Raw genomic sequence first — 23748 nt, 5'->3', positions numbered from 1 at the left:
GCAACTCATTCAAATGATAGATCACAGTTCAGGCTCACAAAATGAAGGAAAAAGATGTATACACAGGTTCCCTTTGACCAAGCCGTGTATACACGCGGGTTAGCAGACTAAAAGGCATGTATGGGTATACATGCACTTCCACGCAAGGAAAAGTGTGTACATGTTGAAAACTTGGTTTTGGTCTGTGGCATTTAGTCCTTGGTATTTTGACCCATGGTATTGATCCAAGGTATCTTGTCTGAAGTGTTGACCCCAGGTATTTGGTCCAAGGTACTGAGTCTAAGTGGTTTTGGACCATGGTATTGAGTAATGCCTAAGACTATAAAAGGAGGAGGAAATCATTAGGCAAAAGCACTCAAGTGTTGAATATGTAATGAAGAGCAAGATCTAGAATACTGGTCATTGGGTTATGGTGCATACCTAGCTCTGAATCAAGGAAGAGCCTGAGCGCTTGAAGAAGGATAAGTTCTATTAATGGGTCAAGATATTAAGGCTTGAAGAGAAATAGCTTTGTGTGGTTTTTGATCTTTTATAATTAGCGCATGTTGTAATCTAAAAATTTGATGATTTGGGTATAACTGATGTCTGATTAGCCGCAAAGGTGATATCATCTTTTACAGATCTGTACGCAGGTTCATTATATCAAAAGCGCGTATACATGCTGGTTAGGCATTTAAAAATAGTGTATATGTAGGTTTTCCTTGGGAAGAATGAGTATGCACGTAGGTTTGTCACATTGAAGTAGTGTACATCTCATAAAATATGGTCTAGCTACTTCTGCTTGCTATCGCAGTATTTTGGGTTCTGGTTACTGGTACAATATTCTAGCTACATCTTTCACAGAAGTGATTGTTTGATTTAGTTTTGGTTGGTACAAGGAGATTGATTGATGCAGATGTTTGATTGATGTTATTAATGGATCGAGTCTGAAAATTTATGAAACGTGGTCCCTGGAAGAAAAGAGAAGGTTTCAACCTTCTATAGGTCAGCACCTACATACTAGTAAACACATCAGCTAGTACAAGAGCTAAGAGGGTTTAAGCTCCTTTCAAGGAGAAACTAGAGAACGAGAGAAGTTTGTAGCCTTCAGCAGGTAGAAGCATGCATGCTGGTATAAGACTGCACCACTAATGAAATATTGTAAAAATAAGTTTCTTATTAAAAGAATATAGAGACGAATTGCAGTAGGTGGTTTTCACCCACATTGGGTTTCCACCTTATATCTTGTGTTCTTGTGTGTGATTGTCTGCTCTATTTTTACTGTACCTACTTATTTTTTATATGGTTCTGATGCACAGATTAATGATCAACATCTGAAGAATTAACTAAATTTTATGTCTACAAGGTATACGCTAGTTTCCTTAACTACAGTCGCGTATATACATAGTTTTCACTAACTAAAATAGCGTATACAAATATGATTGTGAATTGAAAAATAATTGACTTGATAATACTGATTCACCCCCCCCCCCCCCTCTCAGTATTATTTCCATTAATTGGTATCAGAGTAGGTCCTTCAGAAGAAGCTTGATTGCTTTAGGGAAGATCCATCATCATGAGTAACCAAGAAAAGAAAGGATCTATCAGACGTCCAATCTTTGATGGGAGAAACTTCATCTATTGGAAGTTAAGAACCACGACATATCTTTATTCTAAAGGAACAGATGTCTGGGAGATCATAGAAGGAGGATATAACTTTCCCTCAGCTATTCCTACAGATGAAGTAGGCAAAAAGAAATATGAAACCAATGCTAAAGCTGTCAATATATTATTGGGGAGTTTGTCACAATCAGAATTTGTTGGAGTTATGTAGCTCAAATCTGCCAAGGAAATATGGGACAAGATCGTTCTAAGCTTTGAATGAGATTGTCAGGTAAAACATGCAAAATTGCAAACTCTCAGAATACAATAAGAAACTCTCAAAATGCACAATGATGAAAGTATAGCTAATTACTTCTTACGAGTAGATGAGATTGTTAATTGCATGAAGAATTTGGGTGAAGAGATAAAAGAAGGTACTTTAGTTGAAAATATTTTAGATCCTTGTCTACTAAGTTTAAATCAAAAGTGTCTGCCATAGAAGAAAAGCAGGATCTTCAAACTATTACTATGACACAGCTACACGGAATATTAACTGATTTCGAAATGAGAAAAGGAGGTCCATCAGATATGAGAGAAGTTGCGTTCAAAGCTGTAGGAAGAGAAGAATCAAGGCATATTTTAGAAGGAGAGGAAGAAGTAAATTTCGTCAAAAACCTTCAACGGGGTTCCAAAATATTCAGAGGTAAACTACCTTTCAAATTTTTTGCTTGTGGAAGAGTCAGTCATTATGCTACCAAATGTCCTCATATAGACAAGTTTGATAAAGGTAAAGAACCAGCAAAATGGAATAGAAAACAAAGTGTAAATAAGAAGAGTTACTATACGCATGAAGATAATGATGGTCTATCAAATAGTGATGAAGATGAAAACAGTGATAACTATAGACTTCTGATGGCTTTTGAAGATGATGATTTCTTGGATGCTTTATATGAAGATGGTATTTATGAAGAAATTTCTAAACTTAAAGTTTGTTTAGAAGAAAAGAATATTATTATAGATACTCTGACATTCCAACTTGGTGGAAGGGAAAAACACAATGAAAAATTATAATGTGAAATTGTGGGTCTAAGAAAAGATATTGAGAAAACAAAAGCTCTCAATCTCAGATTTGTGAAAGGATCAGAAACTTTGGATGAAATTACCAAAGTGCAGCATTCTCCTCAGATAAAAACAGGTCTTGGATATAGTGAAGAAGCATCTCAAGCACCAAATCTGTCAACCTCCAAAAGCTATCTTGACGAAGCAAGGAAAAGTGAACAGTTCAACAATCGTCAGCAAAGGCATCAAGTAGATCACCAAGTAAATCGGGTCCAACCTACTTCAAGGATGAACAGAATCTACAACCGAACTCAAGTAAATCATACTCAATTTGCTTCAAGAATGAATGTCAATGGAAACTACAATCACCAGGTCAGTAGGTTCGATAATCGTAGGAATTTCTTTAATGGCCAATGTCTCTCATGTCATAACTTTGGACACAAAGCTGCTCAATGTGTTTCTTACCAGACCATCATGACTAGAGAAGCATAAAATCAAAGGAATGTGACTGGGATCATGAAAAGAACCTACAATAACTTCTCTGCTCTTGAAAATGAAATAGAATGATCTATCTGTAACAACTTTGGCCATGAAGATTCCGAATGCAGGAGTAAATTTCGGCAAACATCTCAGAAGGAGTACACTTCATTGGGTCCCAAAACATGGAGAAAGAAGGAACCACAAACAGAAAGATGTGGTATAGCTCTGTATGCTGAAGGACAATAAAATCAATGGTACATCGACAATGGATGCTCGAAACACATGACAAGTGATAAAGAAAAACTTCAATCATATAATGCCTTAGATAAGGAAAAGAAGGTCTCATTTGGTAATGACTCCTACTATCATAAAAGGTAAAGGCTCTGTTCTCTTAAAAGAAAAGGTTAAAGCTTGAAATGTTATGTATGTAGATGGTGTAAAGCATAACCTTTTGAGTGTAAGTCAAATTTGTGATCAAGGAAATGAAGTAGTATTTCGATCAAATGGATGTGTTGTTCTTGAGCTTGACACAGGTGAAACCATGATCAAAGGTATAAGAGCTCCAAATAACTTATACATACTCAAGGGAGGACAACGACAGTGCTATCTATGCAAAACTGATGAACACTAGCTATGGCACAGAATATTGGGGCATTTAAGCTTCCCTCAAATAAGGAAAGCATGCAAATATCAATATGTTCGTGATCTTCCTGATATTCACATTCCAGAGAATATAGTATGTAAATCATGTCAATTTGGTAAGCAAACTAAGGCTCATTTCCCTGAAAAAGAAGGATCAGCTAGTAAGCCTCTTGAACTTTTTCATACTAATTTATGTGGTCCATTAAGGAAAAACTCACCTTGTGGAGAAGAGTACTTTATATTGTTCATTGATAATTTTTCCAGAATGTGTTGGATAGGAATTTTGAAGCATAAAAATGAAGTATGTGAAAAATTCAAATCCTTCAAAGCTTTGGTTGAGAATGAATCAGATTGTAAAATCAAATGTCTCAGATCTGATCGAGGGGAATTTACCTTGGATGAATTCTTTGAATTTTGTGAATAACGTGGAATAAGAAGGGAATTCTTCACTACAAGGACTCCTTAGCAAAATGGAGTGGTAGAAAGAATTAACAGAACAATTCAACAAATGGCTCATGCTATGCTAGATGAGTTTGGAACTCCTGCAACCTTCTGCGGTGAAGCTACATTCACTGCCGTCACTATCCTCAACAAAACAAACGTTTGGGTAAACAACACTGAAACTCCTCATGAACTTTGGTATGGTAAGATTCCTACTGTAAAATATTTCAAAATTTTTGGAAGCAAATGTTACATCAAAAGGACTGATGAAAAAATTGGTAAGTTTGAACCTAGAGCAAATGAAGGCATTCTCCTTAGCTACTCTTCCTGAAGTAAAGGATATAAGTGCTATAATAAAAGACTTGGGAAAATTTTTGAAAGCATTGATGTTGTCGTTGATGAAGCGGGCAAAAATACAAAGTGGGTAAAAACTGAAGAGCATGAGGAAGATTACGACTATCGTGAAGAAGAAACCAATGAAGCACCAGAAGAACAGAGAATGGAAGAAGAAAAGACTCCATCTAGGTACGTTCAGAAGAATCATCCAGAGACTCAAATTTTGGGGCATAAAGAGGCAGGTGTGCAGACAAGAAGAACTATTACAAAACCTTCAAGCTATCTAGCATTTCTTTCCTCCATTGAACCACAAAATGTACATGAAGCATGCAAAGATGAATGTTGGGTCGAAGCCATGAATGAAGAGCTTGAGCAAATTGAAAAGAATAATACTTGGGAATTAGTTCGTAGACCTCATGATAGGAATATCATAGGAACCAAATGGATATTCAAAAACAAGATAAATGAAAATGGAGAGGTTATTAGAAAAAAGGCCAAACTTGTTTGCAAAGGGTATGCTCAACAAGAAGGTATAGATTTTGAAGAAACTTTTGTAGCTGTTGCTAGACTTGAAGCCATAAGAATGTTCCTTGCTCTATGTAGTTTTCAGAAATTCACAGTGTAACAAATGGATGTAAAATCCACCTTTCTTAATGGAGACCTAGAAGAAGAAGTATACATTGAGCAACCAGATGGATTCATCCTTGGAAATAATCCAAAACTTGTATGAAGAATCAGAAAGGCTCTCTATGGTCTAAAACAAGCTCCAAGGGCCTGGTATTATCATCTTGACAAATATCTTCATCAACAAGGTTTTTCAAAAGGATCAGCTGATAGCAATCTATATATAAAAATTGACAATGATAAATTGCTAATACTTGTTGTGTATGTTGATGATATCATTTTTGGTAGCAATGAAGAAGCCATGAGTCAAAACTTTGCTTTGGTAATGCAGAAAGAATTTGAAATGTCCCTGCTTGGTGAGCTCACATATTTTCTTGGTTTACAAGTTCAACAAAATAAAGATGATATTTTTCTATCGCAAACCAAGTATATCAAGCAGATCTTAAAGAAATATGGCATGGAAGATTCTAAACCGGTATGTACCCCGATGGTAACAGGATGCAGTCTCAGTTCAAATGATGAATCAGCAGCAGTACATCAACCAACCTACAGGTCCATGATTGGCAATCTTCTCTATCTAAAGGTACCTAACTAGACATCATGCATGCAGTGGAATAGTTGGGAGATTCCAAGAAAATCCAAATGAATCACACCTTCAGGCAGTCAAGAGGATTTTCAAATATCTTTGAGGAACACAGAACTTTGGTTTATGGTATCCTAGAGATACAGATCTTACACTTCATGCATATACAGATGTAGATTGGACAGGAAGCATGGATGACAGAAAAAGCACTAGTGGTGGTGCATTCTTCATTGGTTCTAGATTAGTGTCTTGGTTCAGCAAGAAACAAAGTTCAATTGCATTATCTACAGCTGAAGCAGAATATGTAGCTGCTGCATCTTGCTGCACACAACTCCTTTGGATGATGCAAACAATGCAAGACATTCAAATCACATGTACTCCACCCATCTCCATTCTATGTGATAATACAAGCGCAATCAGTATTTCAAAGAATCCAGTCATGCATTCCAAGACCAAGCACATACCTGTCAAATATCATTTTCTCCCGGAACAAGTGCTTGAACAAAAGGTCAAATTGGAGTATGTTCCCTCGAAGGAATGGATTGCTGATATATTCACCAAACCACTGCCCAGAGAGACATTTGAATAACTTAGACAGAAGCTGGGAGTAGTTGATGCATCATCTTGCCGTTGACACTTATCTGTTTTAGAGAAAAATGGTTGTACGCGAGTTTTATGAATATTAGGGGGTCAGACTTAGGATGAAAATAGTCTGATATGGGTCTGATAGTGATCGTCTAGCACAGGTTCAGGGGGAGCATATACTTCCAATAATGCATTGTTGGCATTATCTTAGAAGATCTTGGTACAATTTCACAGTTGTTTTTTATTCAGGTGGAACAGGTGCAGAGGGAGATCATGGTTGCTGGTCTAGATGGTGATTGATAGATGCCGCTGATGAAAGTTTCTGATGACTATCATAATCTTGTTTTAGATATTTAGTCTCTATGTCATGTATATCTTTTATTATCAAGGTCATGTAATGACCTATTCTGTTTCCCGACTATGCCTGGGATGGATGATGTAATGTTCTTGTTTCATCATGTATAAACTTTTGGTATATCCCCACTTGGTTGGGAGATGGATGTATGTATGAGTCTTTGTTGATAGGAGGGTCATTTATGATGTATAGAGTCATGTTATTCTTGTAGAACATCTTTTTGCAGACCTTGCTTATAGTTAGGGGGAGCATCAACACCACACTTCAACAGATCAGAGAATTCAGCATGTACTCAGAGGGAGCATAACCCTTTGCCCTTGATGACAAAGTGGGAGAGTGACTTGGGGTTGCCATCAAGTCCAAAGGGGGAGATTGTTGGCATTATGACACAGGTTTGGTGCCATGACTCAAGTGTTGTCCTTGATGGCAACTCATTCAGATGATAGATCACATTTCAGGCTCACAAAATGAAGGAAAAATAAGTATACGCAGGTTCCCCTTGACCATGCTGCGTATACACGCGGGTTAGTAGACCAAAAGGCGCGTATCCGTATACACGCACTTCCACGCAAGGAAAAGAACATACATGTTGAAAACTTGGTTTTTGTCTGTGGTATTTGGTCCTTGGTATTTTGACCCTTGGTATTAATCCAAGGTATCTTGTCCGAAGTGTTGACCCCAGGTATTTGGTCCATGGTATTGAGTCTAAGTGGTTTTGGACCATGGTATTGAGTAAGGCCTAAAAATATAAAAGGAGGAGGAAATCATTAGTCAAAAGCACTCAAGTATTGAATATCTAATGAAGAGCAAGATCTAGAATACTGGTCATTGGGTTATAGTGCATACCTGGATCTAAATCAAGGAAGAACCTGAGCGCTTGAAGAAGGATAAGTTATATTGATGGGTCAAGATCTTAAGGCTTGAATAGAAATATCTTTGTATGGTTTTTGATCTTTTATAATTGGCAGATGATGTAACCTATATATTTGATGATCTGGGTATAATTGATGCCTGATTAGTTGCAAAGGTGAAATCATCTTCTACAGATCTGTATGCAAGTTCATTATATCAAAAGCGTGTATACATGATGGTTAGGCATTTCAAAATAGTGTATACGTAGGTTGGCCTTGGGAAGAATGTGTATCCACGCAGGTTTGTCACATTGAAGTAGCATACATCTCATAAAATATGCTCTAGCTATTTCTACTTGCTATTGCAGTATTTTGGGTTTTGGCTTGGGTTCTGGTTACTGGTACAATATTCTGGTTACAGCTTTCAGAGAAGTGATTGTTTGATTCAGTTTTGGTTGGTACAAGGAGATTGGTTGATGTAGATGTCTGATTGATGCTGTTGATGGATCCAGTCTAAAAGTTTATGAAACATGGTCCTTGGAAGAAAAGAGAAGGTTGCAACCTTCTGTAGGTCAACACCTACGTACTAGTAAACAGATCAGCTAGTACAAGAGCTAAGGGGGTTGAAGCTCCCTTCCAAGAGAAATTGGAGAATGAGAGAAGGTTATAGCCTTTTGTAGGTAGAAGCCTGCGTACTAGTATAAGATGTTGGCGTTTTGGCACAGGTGTGGCGCTGGTGTTGTCCTTGATGGCAACTCTCCTTGATGACAGATCTCAGTCCAATCTACAAGTATGAAGAGAAATTTCATATACGCAGGTTCATTAAGCCAAAGTTGCGTATACACGCAGGGACGCTATAGACTAAGTCGCGGATATGCAGGTTAGATATATATAAAGTCGCGTATACACGCAGATTCATGAACAGAAAAGGGCGTGCATGTCGAGAAGCTTCCCTTTGGTCCGTGGTAGTTAGTCCTCGATACTTGAGCCTATGTCTTTGGACCAAAGTATCTCGACAGACGTGTTGATCTCTAGTTTTGAAGCTGATGGTATTGGATTTCTATGGTTTGGCCCTTGGTATTGAGCAAGGCCTAAGGCTATATAAGGAGAAGAAGATCATTAGGCATATACACTGAAAAAGTCTTGAATATCTGATAAAGAAAGAGATCTCGTATGCAGGTTCTGGGTTGCTTGATCTAAGCTAAGGAGAGATCACATTGGTTGATGGAAGACTAGATCTAAGGACAGATCGGGATCTAATGGTTTGAAATGCTCTATTATGATATGGTTGATTATGCGTATTTCTAGATCTGCATACTGACGCAATGTTATGTTCTAGATCTAACTGATGTCTGGTACGGCTGCAAGTTAAGAGAATTTATTTTTAGATCTGTACGCAGGTTGTCTTCGTTAAAAGGGCGTGTATACGCGGGTTTCTCTCATTGAAGTAGCGTATATCTTTTGAAGCTTGATTTTTGGGTTTGCAGTTGGGTCTGACTGTTATTACAGTGTTCTGTAGTCTGCTCTGTGTTTTTGGTGACTGGGTTTGACAGGGTATCAGTGGTTCAGTGATTCAGAGATTGTTGATGCAAGTATTGTAATCTGCTATGAAAGTTGAATGAATAGTGGTCTTCAGATTGTAATGTTGTGCTTCAGGAATATCCAGTCTGAAAATGTATGAAAAGTGGTACCTGAAGGAAAGAAGATTGTAGGCCTGCACCTACGTACTAGTATCTTAGCTAGTACAAGAGCAAAGGGGGTTGGAGCTCCCTTCCAAGGAAGTTTGGAGAACGAGAGAGGGTTGTAGCCCTCTGCAGGTTGTAGCCTGCGTACTGGTATAAGGCTGCACCAGTACAAAATATTGTAAACTGAAGCTCTTATTAAAGAAAGATAGAGACAACTTGCAGCAGGTGGTTTTCACCCACATTGGGTTTCCACCTTATATCATGGTGTTCATGTGTGTGGCTTTTGTGTGATGATCTGTTATACTGCATCTGTTTACTTTTAATATGGTTAATAATGTCCTGATGCATTTTACTGAAGATAAACTAACTGAATCATAAGTTTTCTGGTTATACGCTGGTTTCCTTAGACACAGTAGCGTGTACACGCTGCTTCACTTAGCTGAAGTCGCGTATATGTTTCAGAGTATTTGAAAAGTTTTATTGATCAGATAATACTGATTCACCCCCCCTCTCAGTATTATTTCCAACAATTGGTATCAGAGCAGGTCCTTCAGAGAAGCTTGATCGCTTGAAGGTAGATCATTCATCATGAGCAACTACGAGAAAGAAGCATCAATCAGGCCACCGGTTTTTGATGGGACAAACTTCAATTATTGGAAGGTAAGAGTTACTGCCTATCTTCAATCTCTTGGTACAGAAGTTTGGGACATCGTAGAGTCAGGCTACACTTTTCCTTCAGCTACTCCTACAGATCCAGCCAAGAAAAAGAAGTATGAAACAAATGCGAAAGCAGTCAGTACTCTATTAGGATGTATATCCCAATCGGAATTCATGAAGGTAATGCACTATAAACCCGCAAAAGAAATATGGGACAAAATTATCACGAGCTATGAAGGAGACAAACAGGTAAAGCGTGCTAAACTTCAAACTCTCAGGATTAAGTATGAGACTCTCAGAATGTATAATGATGAAAGTGTGGCTAATTATTTCCTTAGGGTAGATGAGATTGTTAATTGCATGAAAAATTTGGGTGAAGAAATAAGAGAGGCGATTGTGGTTGAAAAGGTTCTAAGATCATTGTCCCCCAAATTTGAATCTAAAGTGTCTACAATAGAAGAAAAGGAAAATCTACGAATTCTTACTATGTCTCAGCTTCACGGAATTCTAACTGCTTATGAAATGAGAAAAGGAGGTCCATCAGACAGAAGAGAGGCTGCTTTCAAGGCTTCAGGCAAAGAATATTATTATGAGACAAGTCACATGCCAGAAGATGAAGAAGAAGAATCAAATTTCGTCAGAAATCTTCAAAGGGGTTCTGGAAGGTTCAGAGGTAAGTTACCTTTTAAATGTTTTGCTTGTGGAAGAGTAGGTCATTATGCTGCCAAATGTCCTCACAAAGATAAGAATGACAAGGGAAAGGAACCTGCTAGATGGAACAAGAAACAGAGTGCAAATAAGAAAAGCTACTACACTCATGAAGATAGTGATGGTCTATCAAACAGTGATGAAGATGAACGAGGTAATGAATATAAGTTGTTAATGGCATTTGAAGATGATGATTATATGGATGTTGTAGATGTGGATGACCTTTATGATGAAATTACTGGACTCAAGAGATGTATAGAAGAAAAGAATATGATTATTGATACTCTACAATTTCAAATTGATGAAAAGGAAAAACATCTTGAAAAATTGGAATGTGAGATTGTTTGTCTTAGAAAGGAGATTGAGAAAACAAAAGCGATTAATCTTAAATTTGTTAAAGGATCTGAAACCTTGGATGAGATTATCAATGTGCAACGATCTCCTCTGATCAAGACAGGTCTTGGATATAATGGAGAAACATCTCAAGCATCTACCTCTAAAAGCTATCTTGATGCAGCAAGGAGAAGCGAGCAAAGGCCAAATAAAAGTCATCAGGTGAATCAGGGACAGTTTACCTAAAATAAAGACCATCAAGAAACTCGGGGACAAACTGCCTTAAGGACAAACAAAAGCTACAATCAGCCTCAGGTAAAATCTTCCCAATTTGCTCCAAGAATGAATGTGAATAGAAGCTACAATCGGTTGGATGATAGATCTGATTATTGCAGAAGTTTCTTCAATGGCCAATGCTTTTCTTGCCATAACTTCGGTCACAAAGTAGCTCAATGTGTTGCCTACAAGACAATCATGACTAGAGAAGCTCAAAAGCAAGGGAGAATGACTGGAATCATGAAAAGGACTTATAACAACTTTTCAGTTCTTGAAAATGAAGTTGAATGCTCTATTTGTAATAACTTTGGTCATGAAGACTCTGAATGTAGGAGCAGGTTTCGGAAGACAACTCAGAAGGAACAAACCTCAAATGTCAGAACATGGAGAATAAAGGAACCGCAACCAGAAAGATGTGGGATAGCCTTTTATGCAGAAGGTCAAGAAAGTCTATGGTACATTGACAGCGGATGTTTGAAGCATATGACAGGGGACAAAGAAAAACTTGAGTCATATACCGCATTAGAAAAGGGGAAGAAAGTTTCGTTCGGAAAGGACATCTCTGCAGCCATAAAAGGAAAAGGTGTTGCTCCATTAAAAGAGAAGGTCAAAGCTGGAAATGTTTTGTATGTTGATGGATTGAAGCATAATCTTCTGAGTGTCAGTCAGATGTGTGATCAAGGAACAGAGGTAATATTTAAATCAAATGGATGTTGTGTTCGTGACCTTGATACAGGTAAAACAATGATCAAAGGAAGAAGGACTCCAAATAATCTATACATATTTGAAGAAGGACCACAACAATGCTATTTGAGCAAGGATGATGAACACTAGCTATGGCATCAGAGGTTGGGGCATCTAAGATTTTCACAAATAAGGAAACCATGCAAATATCAGGCAGTTCGTGGTCTTCCAGATATCAAAATTCCAGACAACACTATATGCAAATCTTGTCAGTTTGGAAAGAAAACCAGAACTAATTTTCCAGAGAAGGAAGGATCAGCTAGCATGCCTCTTGAGCTAGTACATACAGATACATGTGGTCCATTCAGAAAAAGAACACCTCGAGGAGAAGAATACTTGATATTATTCATCGACGATTTCTCTAGGTTTGTCTGGTTAGGGCTTATGAAGCACAAAGATGAAGCATTCGAAAAATTCAAATCCTTCAAAGCTTTGGTTGAAAATGAATCTGGACACAAAATTAAGTGCCTCAGATCTGACAGAGGTGGGGAGTTTACCTCAAACGAATTCTTCGATTTCTGTGAAGAACATGGGATAAGAAGAGAATTCTCTACAGCTAGAACTCCTCAGCAAAATGGGGTTGTGGAAAGAATGAACAGAACAATTCAACAAATGGCTCGTGCTATGCTTGATGAATCAGGTACTCCCGCAACTTTCTGGGGTGAGGCTGCACATGCTGCGGTTATTATTCTTAACAAAACAAATGTCCGAGTAAACAGCACTCAAACACCTCATGAGCTCTGGAGTGGTGAGACTCCTTCGGTGAAGCATTTCAAAATCTTTGGGAGCAAATGTTATATTAAGAATACTGATGAGCAACTTGGAAAACTTGAACCAAGAGCAGATGAAGGCATTCTTCTTGGTTATTCTCCACATAGCAAAGCATACAAGTGCTACAACAAAAGACTTGGCAGAATTGTTGACAGCATTGATGTAGTGGTCGATGAGAAGGGATATATTCCTAGGCAAGTTCATCATGAAGACATTGAAGAAGATGAAGGCTACCCTCAAAGGCAGAATGATGAAGAAGAAGAACCTCAAAAAGAACCTCAAGAAGAAGAAGAGCCTCAAGAAGAACCAGAGGAGCAGACAAGAATAGAAGAGAAGACTCCATCCAGATATGTTCAAAAGAATCATCCAGAATCTCAGATTGTGGGGCAGAAAGAAGCAGGAATACAAACAAGAAGAAGAATTGCAGAAGCTTCAAGCTATTTGGCATTACTCTCTTCCACTGAACCACAAAATGTGAAAGAGGCATGCAAAGATGAATGTTGGGTCAAAGCAATGGATGAAGAACTTGAGCAGATCGAAAAGAACAATACTTGGGAATTGGTTCCTAGACCAAAAGATAAAAATGTCATAGGGACTAAATGGGTCTTCAAAAATAAATTGAATGAAAATGGAGAAGTAATTAGAAACAAGGCCAAACTTGTTTGTAAAGGGTATGCGCAGCAAGAAGGAATAGATTTTGAAGAGACCTTTGCTCCCGTTGCAAGACTTGAGGCCATCCGAATGTTCCTTGCTCTCTCAAGCTTTCAAAACTTCAAGGTATTTCAAATGGACGTGAAATCAGCCTTTCTGAATGGAGACTTAGAAGAAGAAGTATATATAGAGCAGCCAGATGGTTTCATTCTTGGGAATGATCCAAACCTTGTATGCAGATTGAAAAAGGCTCTCTATGGTCTCAAACAAGCTCCAAGGACTTGGTACTATCGGTTGGACAAATATCTTCACCAACAAGGTTTTTCAAAAGGATCAGCAGATAGCAATCTCTATATGAAAGTTGAAAATAACAAATTGCTAATACTTGTTGTGTATGTAGATGATATTATCTTTGGCAGCAATGAAGAGGCTATGAGTCAAAACTTTGCCTCTGTTATGCAGAAAGAATTTGAAATGTCATTACTTGGAGAATTGACATACTTTCTTGGATTGTAAATCCAACAAAATGAAGGAGGTATTTTCTTGTCTCAAACCAAGTACCTCAAGCAGATCTTGAAGAAGTATGGCATGGAAGATTCAAAGCCAGTTTGTACCCCCATGGTTACAGGATGCAGCCTCAGTGCAAATGATGAATCAGCAGCAGTTCACCAACCAACTTATAGATCCATGATTGGGAGTTTGCTTTATTTGACAGGTACCCGACCAGATATTATGCATGCAGTAGGAATTGTTGGAAGATTTCAAGCCAACCCAAAGGAAACTCATCTTCAGGCAGTCAAAAGAATCTTCAAGTATCTTCAAGGGACCCAAAACTATGGCTTATGGTATCCTAGAGATACAGATCTCACTCTTCATGCTTACACAGATGCAGATTGGGCCGGAAGTGTGGATGATAGGAAAAGCACAAGTGGTGGTGCTTTCTTCATGGGTTCCAGATTAGTATCTTGGTTCAGCAAGAAACAGAGTTCGATTGCCTTATCTACAGCTGAAGCAGAATATGTGGCTGCGGCATCTTGTTGCACACAACTTCTTTGGATGATGCAGACCTTACAGGATTTTCAAATCATGTGCACTCCACTAGTCTCTATCTTATGTGATAATACAAGTGCAATCAGCATTTCAAAGAATCCAGTCATGCACTCAAAAACCAAGCACATACCAATCAACTACCATTTTCTTCGGGAACAAGTGCTCGAGCAGAAGGTCAAGCTGGAGTATGTTCCTTCTAAGGAACAAGTTGCTAATATTCTCACAAAACCACTGCCCAGGGAAACTTTTGAATATCTCAGACAAAAGCTGGGAGTAGTTGATGCTTCATCCTGCTGTTGAAGCTTGTCTATTCTACAGAAAAGTTGGTATATGCAAGTTACGTAAAGGATATCCACGTATATACGTCGATTTATGCTGGGAAAGTAGCGTGTATGGTGTATGCATTCTGCAGAAAGCATATCCGCGTGCATACGCCGTTTTATACAGGAGAAGTCGTGTATATGGAGTTCTGAACAGCAAGGGCAGACTCCGGTTGGAGACGATCTGAGATGGGTATGCCAGAATTCTTCAGGCACAGTTTCAGGGGGTGCAGCAGGCAGAGGTTCAGGGGGAGCAGCTTAAAGTCTCATAAAGCATTGTTGGCATTTAGATGCTTTTGGTTCTAGTACACAACTGTTGTTGGTTTCAGGAGAAGGAGCTCAGAAGGAAATCTTGGTTGCTGATCTAAAAGATGTATATCAGATGCTGCTTGTGACTTTCATAAGTCTTGGTCTAGATTTGTTGTCTCTATGTCATGTATCTCTTCTGTGATATCTCTTTTATGGTGTCAAGGTCATGTAACGGCCTTTGTTGGTTTCCCCACTATGCCTGGGATGAATGATGTAATATAATTGGTTGGTTCTGATGTATCCCCTCTTGATTGGGAGTATGGATGTATGTATTGAGTCTTTTGGTGATAGGAAGGTCCCTTATGGTGTATAAGTCTTGGTTCTTTTGAAGTACATCTTTTGCAGATATTGCCTACAGTCAGGGGGAGCATGTTTCAGCACAATCAAGCAGAGATATCAGCATGTACTCAGGGGGAGCACAGCCCTTTGCCCTTGATGACAAAGGGGGAGAATGATTCTAAAGATCTTGGGGTTGCCATCAAGTCCCAAGGGGGAGATTGTTGGCGTTTTGGCACAGGTGTGGCGCTGGTGTTGTCCTTGATGGCAACTCTCCTTGATGACAGATCTCAGTCCAATCTACAAGTATGAAGAGAAATTCCATATACGCAGGTTCATTAAGCCAAAGTTGCGTATACACGCAGGGACACTATAGACTAAGTCGCGGATACGCAGGTTAGATATATATAAAGTCGCGTATACACGCAGATTCATGAACAGAAAAGGGCGTGCATGTCGAGAAGCTTCCCTTTGGTCCGTGGTAGTTAGTCCTCGGTACTTGAGCCTATGTCTTTGGACCAAAGTATCTCGACAAACATGTTGATCTCTAGTTTTGAAGCTGATGGTATTGGATTTCTATGGTTTGGCCCTTGGTATTGAGCAAGGCCTAAGGCTATATAAGGAGAAGAAGATCATTAGGCATATACAATGAAAAAGTCTTGAATATCTGATAAAGAAAGAGATCTCGTATGCAGGTTCTGGGTTGCTTGATCTAAGCTAAGGAGAGATCACATCGGTTGATGGAAGACTAGATCTAAGGACAGATCGGGATCTAATGGTTTGAAATGCTCTATTATGATATGGTTGATTATGCATATTTCTAGATCTGCATACTGACGCAATGTTATGTTCTGGATCTAACTGATGTCTGGTACGGCTGCAAGTTAAGAGAATTTATTTTTAGATCTGTACGCAGGTTGTCTTCGTTAAAAGGGCGTGTATACGTAGGTTTCTCTCATTGAAGTAGCGTATATCTTTTTAAGCTTGATTTTTGGGTTTGCAGTTGGGTCTGACTGTTATTACAGTGTTCTGTAGTCTGCTCTGTGTTTTTGGTGACTGGGTTTGACAGGGTATCAGTGGTTCAGTGATTCAGAGATTGTTGATGCAAGTATTGTAATCTGCTATGAAAGTTGAATGAATAGTGATCTTCAGATTGTAATGTTGTGCTTCAGGAATATCCAGTCTGAAAATGTATGAAAAGTGGTACCTGAAGGAAAGAAGATTGTAGGCCTGCACCTACGTACTAGTATCTTAGCTAGTACAAGAGAAAAGGGGGTTGGAGCTCCCTTCCAAGGAAGTTTGGAGAACGAGAGAGGGTTGTAGCCCTCTGCAGGTTGTAGCCTGCGTACTGGTATAAGGCTGCACCAGTACAAAAGATTATAAATTGAAGCTCTTATTAAAGAAAGATAGAGACAACTTGCAGCAGGTGGTTTTCACCCACATTGGGTTTCCACCTTATATGATGGTGTTCATGTGTGTGGCTTTTGTGTGATGATCTGTTATACTGCATCTGTTTACTTTTAATATGGTTAATAATGTCCTGATGCATTTTACTGAAGATAAACTAACTGAATCATAATTTTTCTGGTTATACGCTAGTTTCCTTAGACACAGTAGCGTGTACACGCTGGTTCACTTAGTTGAAGTCGCGTATATGTTTTAGAGTATTTGAAAAGTTTTATTGATCAGATAATACTGATTCACCCCCCCTCTTAGTATTATTTCCAACATAAGATTGCACCAGTACAGAAATATTGTAAAAATAAGTTTCTTATTAAAAGAAGATAGAGACGAATTGCAGTAGGTGGTTTTCACCCACATTGGGTTTCCACCTTATATCTTGTGTTCTTGTGTGTGATTGTCTACTCTATTTTTACTATACCTGGTTATTGTCTATATGGTTCTGATGCACAGATTAATGATCAACATCTGAAGAATTAACTAAATTGTAAGTCTGCAAGGTATACGCTAGTTTCCTTAACTAAAGTCGCGTATATACGTAGGTTTCACTAACTGAAATAATGTATACAAATCTGATTGTGAATTGAAAAATAATTGACTTGATAATACTGATTCACCCTCCCTCTGGGTATTATTTCCAGCATATTGTTCTAAATGAATTGCAAACAAAATGAAGGTCTTAGTATTTCTCGCATCAGCTTATCACGCTTTTTTGTTTTGAAATGTTAAGGCTTTTAAAATTAATGCGATAAGATTTTGCGAGACGTTTTTTTCCAAAAAGAAATAGCAATATAATTTTTTATTTTTTTTTTATAAGTTTTTTGTGACCTTGGTCTCGGGGGAAATTTCATTAATGAAGATGAGTGTGGCTCATGCGAATTATTAATCCTACAAATTTAATTATAGCCATGTTGTAATTTTGAGCTTATGAGTTTGGTAATTTCTTTAAAAATAATAAATTGAAATACATTACCAAAATCCTGAAATGCGTTTTGATTTGTTGTATGATTTAGCTGGGTCATTTTCTATGACCATTAGTGAGAAAATAAAAAATTAATAAAAGTTAACTAGAAGTCAATATTTACAGTGAATGACTATTGAACTTTAATAGTTACAAAAATTGAAATATTATACATTTATCTACATTTTTAGTCCGGGCGAGAAAACGATCAAACTTCAAAGTAGTGCCATTTACAAACTGGTTGGCCAAATGAGTCCGAACAAGAATTGAAAGAAAGCTTGTGAAAAGTTGGATTTAATGAAACAATCAACATATAAATCCAATTAAAATACAAAAATGAAAAATTTGTAAGACAATTAAAAAAAATTAAAATCGTAAAAGATGCTTAACCAAAAGATAATGGAAAGAGTCTCCATTACTTCAAGTAATGGAGGCTGTTGGGTTTGCCCTACAACAGAACCCCATCACACGATGGATATCTAGAAATGGCAAGGCTAGGCTGAAAACATTGTCACACTTGGAAAAATCCATTCCATGATATCAAAGAACCGCATGCAATACCATGCAATACCATGCCTCTAACATAATGCTTTGCCATCCTCCTTTGAATGTCATTATCATTCTTAGTCTTCACCAAGAGCTTCTCTAGATTCTCATTGACTCTATCAAGTCAATATCCCCGGTCTTGATTCATCATGTTTTCCCATTGTTCATCAAGAGTGAGATGTTCAGTAAGCTTTGCTTTTATTTTCTTCTCTAGTTCTAGAGCTCTTTGCATCTCTCTAGTCCCAGGTCTCTGTCATGGAGCCTGGTCCTCCTCATCATCAGGTTCACCATACTTTTATAATGTCTCTTCAAGCGAAAATTTAGCCTTCTACACTTCTCTTTGTGCTTTGATGGATTTCACTTCATCAATGAAGTGTTTGGTTTTCAGCTACTTGTTTTCCCACTCTAGGAAGTCAATAACATATCTTGCCCTATCAAGATTGATTTGGAGCTCATTTACCTTAGCATCTTAACCTTTAATGACCATTTGAAGTTTTTGTTCATCCTCCATTGTGTTCAAGTCTATAAGTTCAAAATATGTTTCTTTCTCATGGAGGCCTTTCTCTTCTTACATGTCCACCTCTGCCATTGTGTAATTTAGAGTGAAAAACAAAGCCATAGGGAGGTGATGGCGGGCTATATAGATGAAGGGAGTATGTGGTAATGAGAGGGAATTGTGAGGAGATGGGAAGGATATTTGGAATGTGAAAGGGATGACAAGTAGGTAGAAGTGATAGGGGTTTTTAGGGATAGGATATCTGAACTGGGGGTAGGGTATATGGAGCCTAGGAAAATAGGTGCCCTAAGGTTAGGGTTTCTTGTTTAATTTAGGAAAAATTAAACACAATGATACATCAAGTAAACAATGTATGAGCAAAGAAAATTGAGATAAACCTACTTGTTTCATGTGATGAAAGCCTTTAGGTGACAAAATTATGAACTTTGGAGGTGTTTTGCTGAGTTTTGAGTGTCCCTAGACCTCTTTGGGCAAACGCGCAACACTCTTAACAAGCATGCAACACCATTTTTTAGGCCACATTGGGAGGCTTCCCAGTGTCCAAGTTAGGGTTGGTATAGCTTTTTGGAAATCTTGTTGAGTCTACTTTCCATATCTTCTTTTGTTTTTAAATTGGAAGCTAATTTCACCTATCAAAAACACAATCTCCCAAGATTGGTAAAAAATTGCAGAATGAGGGTGAAAAAATGCAGTGTTATTGCAACCAACTTTTTGAGGTCTTCCTAAACTCAAAATTGAGATCATGATATTTCATTGGAAATATATTCTAGTCTAGTTGTCATTTGAATTATCAAGAAATTCATTTGGACAATTAAGCGAGAGGAAAAATTGATTTTCCCAAAGTCACTGTAGAAGTGCAGCAACTCTCTTATAGCAACTGTATTTTGACATTTCTCTAATTCCATGAAACCTGTGTAAAAATTTAAGGATGTTTTTCATACTTGGCATATTATGGACAAAAACCTCTCTCAAGTTTGTGAAATTCATCCCTATTTGGTATAAAACATAGTTTGAAGAAAAGTTGGCCCCATGTGTGGCAAATGATTTGTCCCTTGGAATGACTTATTGAAAAATGATGGAGACATGATGTGAGTTTGGATGGCATCATACTTGCTAAAATGACCTCCCTTATCCCTCATACACTTAGATGTATTTGATTCCATAGCCAACCCTAGCTCAATGGGCGAGGAAATTAGGGTTTAGTGCTTGTGGAAAATGATGATTTGGACACCCTTGGGAGAGGACAACTCCCTTTGGCATGCACTTAACCCTTTGAAATTTTACCCTTTCACTTGACTATTTCCTTTGAAAAATTGATCTTTTGATGGTATGGCATCTTTGGAACACTGAGTTAACAGCTTGGGATGGTGAAATTATTACATTTGAAGGACATAAAATTACATAATGAAATAAGCATTTCTCTTTACAAATCATCTTCACATGGTGAAGGGATGTTATTTGATCACCCTTTACTTGCTGGTCTTATGCAATGGAATGGAACCTTGGCAACCCTAATGACCTAATAAAACCTTGAAAAACCCTAGAAGACCTAATCAGACCTTGAAGGACTGAAATTCAAGATGACATAATGAACTCATGACTGATACAAATGGCATGATAAAAATAACTTTATGGATGATGTACAGTCAACAAGATATGAAAATATTCTAGAAAGTAATCATATTTAGAGAAGAGTGATGTTTTTGGACTAGGAAAACCATCAGTGACTAATTTTTTTGCATGATCTAGTGGAATGATAAAAAAAAATCTGTGGGACACCTAAAATGATAATGAAAAGAGAAATCTTGATCATTGATGGTAGTATGCAAATACTGACTCTAACATTATCTTTGTCGTTTCATATTCATGACAATTTCTTTAGGATTTGTGTCATCCATTCCTTTGTGCACATATTTACAATTTTTGGGTGATTGAAATGGGAATTTTTTGTTTTCTCATTGTTTAAAATCATGATAATTATGTTAAACATTTATGAGGAATAATGGTTGAGAGTTATTAAACAATGATTATATTAGTTAATATGTATAAAATTAATTCATCAATTTATAATAAGTATCAAAGAAGTTATTTCATAATACATATAACATTTCCACCCCTTCAGAATACCTAAGGGGGACAATAATCTCCCCATCCAACATATTTTTGATCTCCTTTTCTATTGTTCACAACAATATGGAGTTTAACCTACTGAGTTTCTACACAAATTGCTTAGTATTTTCTTTTAACGGTGTTCTATGTTGAATACTAGAGGTGTCATAAGTTTTCAAATATTTGTAACTCCATGTGAAAAAATATTTCATTTCTTAAGCAACTCAAAGTGCCTCCTTTTGTATGCAGGTTCCAATTACTTGGAAAGTTTTACCTTTTGTGGGTTCTATTCCATACTGAGGTTATTTCCCTTGAAATTTTCATCCACCAACTGAAAAACTGGCTAGGTGGGTACATCATTGTGGTCAGAAATATGCTTCAGAGGAACCAATCCCCTCGGAATGAAAATATTCTTGAGTTAAAGTACCTCCTGACTTCTGATTTCATTTAGGAACTTGCTATTGTCATATTGGATATGTTCTTATTGTTTATTATCCTCATGCGTCTCCTCATTTGAATCAATGTTGATAGTTGAAAACTTATGCATCGACTTGAGAAACCTTCTTAACTGTTGGTTGTCTTCAAATACTTTCCAATTTTTGACATTGTATATAGTATAGCGGTTGTATCAAATTTCCACATCATATTTCAATCTTGTCTCGGGAGGGGGCCTAAAGGTACTCGCTAGAATGGCTAAAGAATCTGCAAGATTATTATTTTCCATGTGCAAGGTTGTAATGTGAAAAGCATCAAAATAATTCTGAATAGCATCCCATACAACATTTCAATACAATCTCATTTGAGTATGTTTAGTAGTGTAGACATTTCTTACTTATAAGACTACTATTTCTGAATCTCCAAATGTTGTGAGGATTTTTACCCCCATTTACAGGTCATCTGTAGTCCTATAATCAAGGCTTCGTATTCAATGAAGTTATTGGTGGCATCAAATTATAGTTTATAGGAAAAAAAAAGTTTAGTCTGATGGGTGGTATTAGAATCACTGCTCCCATTCCTTCTTGGGAACACGCTCCATGGAAGAACAACTTCCATACTGAATGAAGTCTATACGTTTGTTCTAGTTCAGTGAGGATTGATTTTGTCTCAATTATAAATTCAAGGTTTATTGATAGGCTAAAGTATCCCATCAATTCTTTTGCAACATAAACAACTGTGTTCTTGGAGTAATTTTCATCGCTGATGACATATAAGAGCTTGTCCTCTCTATATATTTTTCACTCTTGCCTCCCAAACATAGGTATGGTGTCATAGGATAGGTCAATTCAGAGCGTTCCCCCTAATTTCCCATTCCATAATATTGAGAGTAGCATGCCATATGAGGCCATGATATTGACCACCACTATATCCATGACTAAAATCTTGTTTGGTATTTGGGTGAGGGAAACCACAAAATATTTCATGAGGCCAAGACACTTTACTCTACGAGAATCGAACAAGTAAAGGTCATGCAACGACTTTGTGATATCGAGTCCTAATTCCACCATGACCGATTTAGGCATGTGGTTGTGAGATGCTCCTGAATCTAGCATACAGTTGTGTAATACTTTATTGTCCACACTCAAGATAATGCAAAAGGGAGAGCTATCATCATCGGGTTCTTGTACATGAGGTCCGCAATCCATATGAGGGGGATCTTCATGGATGTTTAGACTATCATTGTGAGTGACCTATTTTTGTGGATCATGATTTTCTTTATTAGTGGTTAACAAGTTGGGTTTTATTCATTTTATAATAAAGGAAAAAGAACTTTGATTTTACTGAAATCTTGGTCAAGATCGAATAAAGGGACTATGCTTCACTCCCCCTACTTAATATGTTGGATTAATCGTGACAGAGGTAAAAGATCCCTACATCCGTCTGATTCATAAGTGGATCTTGGGTTGTGGTCCTAGGTATTCTTTCTCTTTTTAATTGTGATTTCTTGCAATCCCTTCGAGTGTTTGGAAGGTGGGAGGTTTTTATTGTGATTTAGCTTGGGATCAGGTAATTACAGTTCATACTTGTTTGGTTTATTTTGATGAATCATACAAGTAGGTATTTTTTACTTCGGTCGCAGGTCGTAATTCCTTCCTTTTTCCATTATAGATTCTATAATATTCTGATATTGGGATGACAGGATATCATAATCTTCGTACCATTTAAAATAATATGGAATGTAATTTTATCATGTCCCAATAGAGTGTGTCTAGTCATCCTCAATAATTTATAAAGTGGGGTTTTGATCTCCAACCCGGTTTACATCCTCCTTCTGCATATACTCATCAGTTTAGGTCTCTCCTTACAGGTGGTTGTATTTTTTATTCTTCGACACTTATATCCATTTTCACTTTTCATGAATGAAAGGTCTTGTGAAAGAAATGAAGGTTATGAGGAGGTTGATTAAGATTCTTTCTTAGTCCTTGAACTACGAGCTTAGAATTTTTTTTTGATAGGTTCCTGATAATTTGATTCATCTCCTCAATATTTTCTTCAAATGAATATTTATGATAGGTAGGATATTGAGGTTCTTCATTTATTTTCTTCTTTCTTTTGTATTTGTGTCCTCTCATCTCCCTTTCCTAGTTGTGGTTTCCATTCGTTGTTTCCTCCCCTCTTAGTTTTCATGTTGTGGTTAGATTTCCATCTCAGCCACATAAGATTGCATGTATAATAAGCTCCTAGTTCACCTTTCCCTGAGCATGACAAAGAGATTTCGCTAAAAATCAGTTGCATAGTTCACCATGGTAGTAATGGAAGTGGGTTTGATCTCATTTGGGATCTCATTGTAGATATTATTAAATCTCTTCGTGAATTCCTCTACATTTTCATAAAGCTTT

The sequence above is a fragment of the Pinus tabuliformis genome, chromosome Q (genome assembly GCF_031772625.1).
Source record: "Pinus tabuliformis cultivar Carrire ecotype Pingquan chromosome Q, CPIR1, whole genome shotgun sequence".
Taxonomy (NCBI): domain Eukaryota; kingdom Viridiplantae; phylum Streptophyta; class Pinopsida; order Pinales; family Pinaceae; genus Pinus; species Pinus tabuliformis.
The sequence above is the reverse complement of the archived record's forward strand: the minus strand, read 5'-3'. Positions refer to the sequence as shown.